Source organism: Bufo gargarizans, chromosome 2 (genome assembly GCF_014858855.1).
Source record: "Bufo gargarizans isolate SCDJY-AF-19 chromosome 2, ASM1485885v1, whole genome shotgun sequence".
NCBI lineage: Eukaryota > Metazoa > Chordata > Amphibia > Anura > Bufonidae > Bufo > Bufo gargarizans.
Window position 1 is genome coordinate 123,705,546 of NC_058081.1, and position 8,716 is coordinate 123,714,261.

An 8,716-nucleotide genomic window follows, 5' to 3' on the forward strand; every position below is an offset into this window, starting at 1 on the left:
CTCATAGGTTTTCCCTGTGGATCAATATGCGTCTGTGTTGTTTCTGGTATGGCCACACCCCTTGCCTCTGGTGTTGTAGTCATTTAACCTTCCTTATTTATAGTTGCTTCTCCCACTATGCTGTGCGGTTTATAGCTTCAGTTTCAGTTGTGGATTGCTGGTGTGTGGATCTCGGCGGAGTTCCTGGTGCTTCCATAGCTCCTTTTGAAGTTAAGTCTTTCTTTACCCTTCTTGTGTTTTGTTTGGGTTCTGTGTGTTGCTTTTCTGTATTGTTTGTATTAGGCCTGAAGGAGACTCCTGTTCGTCCTTCCATTTGGAGGAACAGGTAGTCTCATCCCTGCCATTAGTACCAGGGTTCTATAGGGCTAAATAGGACTCTAGGTATTCCTGTGTATGAACACACCTACCTCTGGGGTCTGTTTATACTGGTAGTCAGTCAGGGTTTTATTTGGAGGTGTCCTTCTTCCTTCCCTAGTTCTCAGGCCTGATTCCCTGTTCCCCCCTTCCCTCTTATGCTCAGTGTGGTGTATCCCTCCCACACCGAAGCATGACAGATATAGACTGGTTGTATCATAAATTACTATCACACAGTCAGATCGGGTCAGAGAAGTCGCAGTCAACCTGGAAAATGTGGCCAACACATGGACCATAAGATGGATTCCTAGGCCGATCATGGGCATTTGCATGATCCCCATCCACAGTGCCTCCATAACAGTGACAAGCACAATGCCCCTACAACAGTGACATCCACAGTGCCCCTTCTTAACAGTGACACCCACAGTGCCCCCATAACAGTGACATCCAAAGTGCTCCTGTAATAGTGAAATCCCCAGTGCCCCCATAACAGTGACCTCTACAGCACCCCCAAATGCCATTCACAGACGGATGACAGGCATCACTCTTAGAATCACTGCACACTTCACTTATGTGGGCAGTTATGGGGCCAAACATAACCAAATAACTCAAGTGTGAACTCAGTCTTACAGGTCAGTGTTAGTGCCAGGTATAAAGAGCTACTGTAAAGGGAAAGAGCGCACTCCTTTTACACCGTCGTCAGTTGATTCCATATAGATTTCTACAGAAACTGTTCTATTAAATACTAATACAAGTAGAGCCTGACAGAGTAGAGAGGGTGTCAGCAGTAAGTTTGTGTTGCCGTCACTGATAATTTTGACCTTCCTGTGATCCGTCAGAACAATAACCCCGAAAAAAAGGATCCTGTCTGTTAATCTTCTGCCTTCACATGGTCAGTAATTGGTCAGTAATCCTTCAGTACTTCTAAGGCCCCCCCCCCAAAAAAAAAACAGGAGTGGAACCAAAACAGAGATGACACGTGATTGGAATATTTGCATGTCTTCTGTGTTTAGTACCCAATCCTGCTTGTTGCTATCAAATTATAAGCCAAATTCTGGTGTAAAATTGGGACCATGTCATACAGGCCTTACAGCTGCTACAAAGACAGGATCCGTTGCGTGTCTAATTTTTCCTTCCTTCTGACAGATCAGAAAGAGGATCAAATAAATAATGATGCCAACCAGACCAAAAAGGCAAAATAGTGGCCCAGTCATGGAGTGGGGAGGGTGGGAACAGCATAAGAAGTGGTAGCAGCATGAGGAGACAACAGAGTGGCCCAATGACAGAGTGTTGAGGTAGCAGCACCATGATTAGACGACAGAGTGACCCAATGACAGAGTGTTTAGTTGGCAGCAGCATGAGGAGACTACAGAGTGGTGAGGTGGCAGCAGCATGAGGAGACCATAGAGTGTTGAGGTAGCAGCAGCATAAGGAGACGACAGAGTGACCCAGTGATAGAGTGTTTAGTTGGCAGCAGCATCAGGAGACCACCGAGTGGTGAGGTGGCAGCAGCATGAGGAGACCACAGAGTGGCCTAATGACAGAGTGTTAAGGTAGCAGCAGCATGAGGAGACCACAGAGTGGTGAGGTGGCAGCCGCATGAGGAGACCACAGAGTGGTGAACTAGCAGCATGAGGTGACCAAAGAGTGGTGAGGTGACAGCAGCATGAGGAGAGAGACCACAAAGTGGTGAGGTGACAGCAGCATGAGGAGATCACAGAGTGGTGAGGTGGCAGCAGCATGAGGAACCACAGAGTGGCCAAGTGACACCGCCATACCCACAACATGGTGGAGGATGAGGAGGCAGAGGCAAACTTTATCGCAGGACCAGTAGCGTGAGAACTTGGAGGCTGCAGCGGTATCACCTGACCAAGTTATGGGTGTGGCTAGGTAGGAACCAAATTTACCCAGAGGGGCGTAAAGGGCATATATTGTCCTTGATCGTAGTTACAGATCCACAAGTTGGTGCTGCTGTGCCATTTGGTGAACACCGATAGTCTCAAGGACTGGCCCACTTTCTGTTCAATATAGATGGGCAGGGTTGGTACTTCATTTTTCGCAAATGAAATGACGGCTTGGGACTCTCCACCTCAGCTCAGCACAAGCCATCAGTTCTCTGAAAGGTGTAGAGTTCACCACTTGGAAAGGGAAGGACTGCAGCACCAGCAACTTGGCCAGAAGCACGTTCAGCTTCTGCACCGTTGAATGAGTGCACACATACTGTTGTCTCTTGGCAATCGCTTAAGTGATCGATTGCTGACAAAATGACTGACAAGGACTAGGAGGACGAGGAGGAGGAGCATCAGGACCAGTAGATGATGGGAAGGACCGACAGCTAGCTTCGGCTGAGGTGGTGGAGCATAGACTGCAGGAAAAGGGGTGCGGACCACTGGCTGATGCAGCTTTTGCTGCGGGAGGCTGGACCACTGCATTAGCATCATGATTCTCCCCGGCCAATTTATGGTGATGCTGCATGTGTTGACACAGGTCTGTGCTGCCAACAATAGCACCCTGACCACACTTTACCTTCTTCCCACAGATTCGGCAAATGGCGGCTTGACAAAAAAACTGCCAGGCCGCCAAGTATTGCATTTGCCCCCCAACACTCCGTGCTGACTGCCTGCTACCGCTGCTTCCGTGAACTCCTGCACCGCTACTTTCCGGAAGGTAGGCTCCTGTGAAGCAAGCGGTCTACCCTGGGCCTGTTTGGCTCCCAACCTCCCACTGCTGCCGCCCTGCTATCTCACGGCCACGCTACCATCTTGTTGGCTCAGCGGCTGCCTCACGCGTAAGCTGTCACCCTGTTCTCCTGATGATGATGTAGCCCTTTCTTCACCCGGCTCCCAAGTTTGATCAGCTACATCATCATCATCCACTACTGTCTGCACGTCACTGACTGATTGCAACACCAGCTCCCACGTAACCTTCATCATCACTACTTGCATGCCTACCGGAGTAAGCGGTAGATGTCTCCTCCAGATCTTGGCTGGGCAGTAGCTGCTGACTGTGCTCTAGTTGCTCATCCTCGCTGAAAAGTGGAGCCGAGCCTATGGCATATACTCGTAATACTTCTCGAGCTTAGGGGACAGAAAATGACAGAGGCATGTTGAAGACAGGTGGGGGCACAGAGCTTGCTCCCGGGCCATGCCAAGTAAGCATTGTGTCAAGAAGAACCCACTGATTCTTTGCTGGGGGTGTCTGATGTCACTTGCGATGAAGTAGAAGACCGAGTGAACCACTCAAGCACCGCTGGGTTGCTGGTCAAGACATGGCAGCTAAATGACACTGGGAGCTCAGGCCTCTTGCTGCGACTCCTGCTGCCACCCCCCTTTCCTTTTTCTGCTGCAACTTCTCCCTGCATCAGAAACATTTGGGCCACTGCCCATTCTCTTTAAAGGGCCTGTCACTTGTCTGTCTGACATGCTGCAAAATAAAAGAATTGAATTAAAATAAAAGTAAATTAATACACCCTAAAAATGGCAGTAGAACAATGTAAGTCCACCGCTGAAAGACTAATAAGACATCGTTTTTTTTTCTTATTAATACACCACAAAAATGTCTATAAAACAATGTACGTTCACCGCTGAATGGCTAATTAGACATACAATTTTTTCTTATTAATACACCACAAAAATGTCTATAAAGAAATGCACGTTCACCACAAAGTGGCTAATAAGGCTTTTTTCTTATTAATACACCACAAAAATGTCTATAAAACAATGTCCGTTCACCACTGAATGGCTAAGACATACTTTTTTTCTTAATACACCACAAAAATGTCTATAAAGAAATGCACATTCTCCGCAAAATGGCTAATAAGACAAACGTATAGTTCCTATTAATACACCAGGTAAATGGCTGTATCACAAAGCACTTGCACCCAAATAACAAGCAAGGTTTGCTGGAATTACTGAGCTATCATATAGTGCAAACCTAAAAGCAACAGTATAACAGCAATTTAGATCCACAATTAGTGCAGCCAGGTGTAATAGAATCGCTCATATCAACCAGGCTGTACACTCCCCTATTGGACACTGTTCTTCTGTTATAGTGTAGATAATTCCTCTCTATCCTTTCCCTACACCTTGAATGATCTTTCCCTACACCTTGAATGATCTTTCCCTGAACTTTCTTTCAACACAATAAAGTCTTTCCTAATACTGTCCCTAGCACCTGTCACCTCTATCTCTGCACTGTACACTGGAAAATGGCCAAATCCAAGATGGCTGACGCTATTTATAAGGCTGTGACATCATAGGGGCTGGCTGGCTGCTGATTGGCTGCATGCATCGCATTGTGGATGATGTAACAGATCCCCCTGTTTTAAAGATGGTTTTTAGCCAGGGCTTTGGATACCTACTCTTAACAATGGACACAGACATCTATGTGTATCAGGGACATAGGTATAGACACACTTCCAGACATTCAGTCTGCTCTAACCACAAGACTGACCTACTTAATTGCAATACACAAGATAACACCCTGGTCCATTGTCTGGGTAAAGACACAGTGTCTACTTGTAAGCTATGTGATCAAGCCCCTGTTTGTGAGTGTGGTATCTTTTACTGTATATTGATTGGTTGCTGTTATTTGTGTTCCTGCATAAAAAGGATAAGCTGTGGCCATCAATAAAGTGAGTTCTTCACCTCAATCTAGAGTCTTGTCTGTTATTGGGGGTAACAAATATACAGCTATCACAAGAGCTTCACTGGGATCACTACTGGATGCTGAGCAGACTCCTCAACGATTGGGAAAAGGACACCCTCCAGCAGTGAAAACCCCTCTACGCTCCAGGCTAATCGCTACATTGGTGGCAGCAGTGGGATTGGTCCTATCTTCCCAGGGGAGGTACTACATCCATAGAGAATCGGTATGAGAAACTGAAGCGGCTAACGTTGAAGGATTTGCTGGAGAGCCGTGGGCGTTCGGCTAGTAACTGACCACGACAGGAACTAATAGCTGAATTGATCGAATTGGAACAAAACAACATCATGGTTAACTCCAACCCACCGAACAGAGTAGAGGATAAGATCCAGAGAATTGTACAAAGGAGGTTGACACGCTATGGGTCGAATACACCTGTGGAACTGGTAACCCATCTTCTCAACACAGCGATTGAGGAGGAAAGACAGAAAAGAGCCTATTAACTACAGGTACTGACGGCACAAAGACCAGAGAGCTCAACGGTACTACCGATTGTGACCCCCCAGTGAGCGGAAAAAGGTACCATTTGCAGCATTTAAAGCATACCAAGAGACTGATGGAGAGATAGATGGATATTTGGCCGACTTTGAAAGGCAATGTGCGCTACATCAGGTGCCACCCGAAGAATGGGTTACAATTTTGTCGGGCAAACTGTCAGGAAAGACCAATTAAGTTTTTCGTGCCATCCCAACCAAGGATGTTACAAAATATGCCACGGTAAAGGAAGAGCTACTGTTCTGGTATGCTGTAACCATCGAAGCATACCGACGTCTTATGAGTTCAAAAAGAAAGGAAGAGATTCCGACTCAGAGTGGGTCAGTACACTACACAGGGCTGCATCCTATTGGGTACAGTGATGCCAAGCCACCACAGGAGAAGGTGTTTTGCAGCTGTTCCTACTCGAACATTTCATATGAGCATTACAACTCGGCCTGAAGGAATGGGTTCAGGATTGACGGCAGAGCACCTGGACGCAGCGCACCTGGCGGATGAGTATACGTTTACCCGACAGCCAGAACCAACTGCTGTACATCCTCATCCTTAGCCGACCATTACAAAACCACCTCCTAGGGCAGAGTTCCATGCTTCGGTCCCTCCAGCCCCGACCTGCTACTCTGGACCCCCCAGGTTCCAGCAGAACCAGTCCCGAGTACGGTGCCATGGATGACAACATCTGGGACACATCAGGAGCTACTGCCCCCTGGAACCCCCCAGGTCCAACTGGGGATGACCCTCCAAACGGCCCCAACCTACACCAGCTGCCCACTGTGTGGAAGCTGAAGCTGAGGCGGAGGAATACTTAGGGGTCCTATACGAGGCCGACCCTATCCAAGCCGCCGCTCAGGACAACAGACAACAGCGCCGCCAAAAAGGTACTGGTCAATGTGCAACCAGCTCAGTACCTGCGAGACTATGAGGCCACCCTGACTCTCATGCAGTGATACTTGGTCCACAACAATGATCGCACTGGGAAGACTGTCGCTGTCCGAGTCGCCGGAGGAGCTATTTATCATCTCCCCACTGCCTGGGTTCATCTAAACTGGGGAGTAGTGATGAGCCTCCTGCTCATCACTACTCCATATTCGCTATATTGCTATATATTCTTGTTTTAGAATATGACAAATATTTTCCCCAAAAATTCAGCGAACCGTCAAAATGAATTTTCTAATCGTAACCATGAGCAGTGTATAATATGATGGAAAAATAAATCAAGCCAACAAAAGAAGCAATATGAATAATAACAAAACATTAGTAAGTGGCTTGTATTAACTTCCTTTACATAATAAATGCCATTTGCTGAAAATAACAATCTCCTTTAAGGCATAGTGAAGGTAGAGACCCTGCTCATCCACCAAGCTTACCTAGATATGAGGCACCTAAATCTATAAATGGTTGTAGTTTATAGCTATGTTGCTTTAAGAACTTTTAGTCTAATATTACCTTTTGCTAGCTCTAGATCGCTACATTTCTGGTGTAGTCTTTATTTTCCATATACTATACATAAAAATTCAGCAGAGAGCTGAAGCAACATTAAAGTATTTCTGATGGGAAATAATGACTTACTGTAATTATTCTTCTCGAGATTGTCAAGCCTTACAGTTCAAGATACACAATTTTATCATAGTGGCTTTTAGTAGGAAATGGTGGAGCTAAGAGTTTAGGGCTGTTACCTGCTGGGCAATTCATTAGTGGCTTTCATACCGACTTATTGACATTATTATAGCGTGTCATGCTTCTCTTAAGCTTATTATGCTAACAGGCCGTGACTATCCCTTATGCTTACAGTCCATCAACATATATAATTTCCTTACCACTTTTAGTCATGTACTAATCTCAGATTGTACCTAAGCATTTGCATATGTACAAGTGAGACAAATGGGTAAAACTTTTCTTCATGGAAATCCTTTATAGCCTATTGGATAGACTGAGTAAACTTGAATAACATAGGAACATAAGTGACACATGGCTTTTAGCTGAACAGCATGGTTAGACATTATTGACATTTCTGTAAAGGGGATGTCCGCCTGCTGGTTAGGGACACCCCCAGGTGCCCATTTGATAAAAAGCAGTACATACGGCATCTTGATCTAGCTCACAGCGAGAGTTGTCTATAGAAATGAAAGAGCTGTCAGAGCTGGAGGGGTAAGAGTTAAGATATTGAGCAGTTTATATAGAGTCATTTTCTACTCTAAGCTGGTGCTATGCTACAAACCATTTACTGTATCTTCTGAAAGTATGCACACATCAGAAAGTCTTATTTTTTATTGTGCTATGGAATAATCCCTACCTTTTCCTTTTGCTGTAAAATCTGGAAAGTAAAAAAAAAAAATCAGTCCTACACTACATTTTAGACCAGTGGAGAATTCTCTTTCAGCTTCCGCTAAAAATTAGGCAATGGACTAACGGCATGTTATACATATGGAAGAATGGTGATTCCACTAATATAGGAAATGTTTCATACATGGGTTACACTCAAATACTGACCAAGTAAGCATATTTAATAGAAAACAAGAAACAACACACTGCCCTACAGTGCACGCAGTGATTATCACCCAGAAGAAGACATGTTGGATTTCAAATGTCCATAGACATTGGGTGACCTCATACAATTTAGATTAGCCATTGTCTGAGTAGTCAAGCTTTGTATTTCCAAATTACAGTACAAAAGGTATCAATGAGAAGAACTTCAGTTAAAAAATAAAAAAAAAGTTTAGTAATATTTTTCATGACTAATAGTACTGAAAATTATAATCCTTAAGAGATTAAATTAATATAACGGGTTATTAAGTGTAGCTTGTCCAGTATAAAATAATAGATTTGAATCAGGACTTTGCATTGACAGACAGGAAAGTGCTTAAAAAATGAAAAGGAAAAAAAACACCTTTTTTAAGCCCCTCTTTTCCAAGGCCAAGCCTTCTGTCTATTTTCAGCAGAAGTGAATATGTTCCATCTGTGGTGATAGCTGCAGCTATTCACTGTCCCCAGTGGTGATGTGTTCCTGATGGGTATTTGACTGCTGCCAGTTTCTCCGCAGGTTACAGCTGATTGCTGGGGCTCAGAGAAGTGAAATGCTTTATGGTCAGCTTATTGTTAAGGAACATTTCTAATGAGTAGGAATTGTCCAAAGTGAAGAGCCCCTTTAAACAAATCCTAGAAA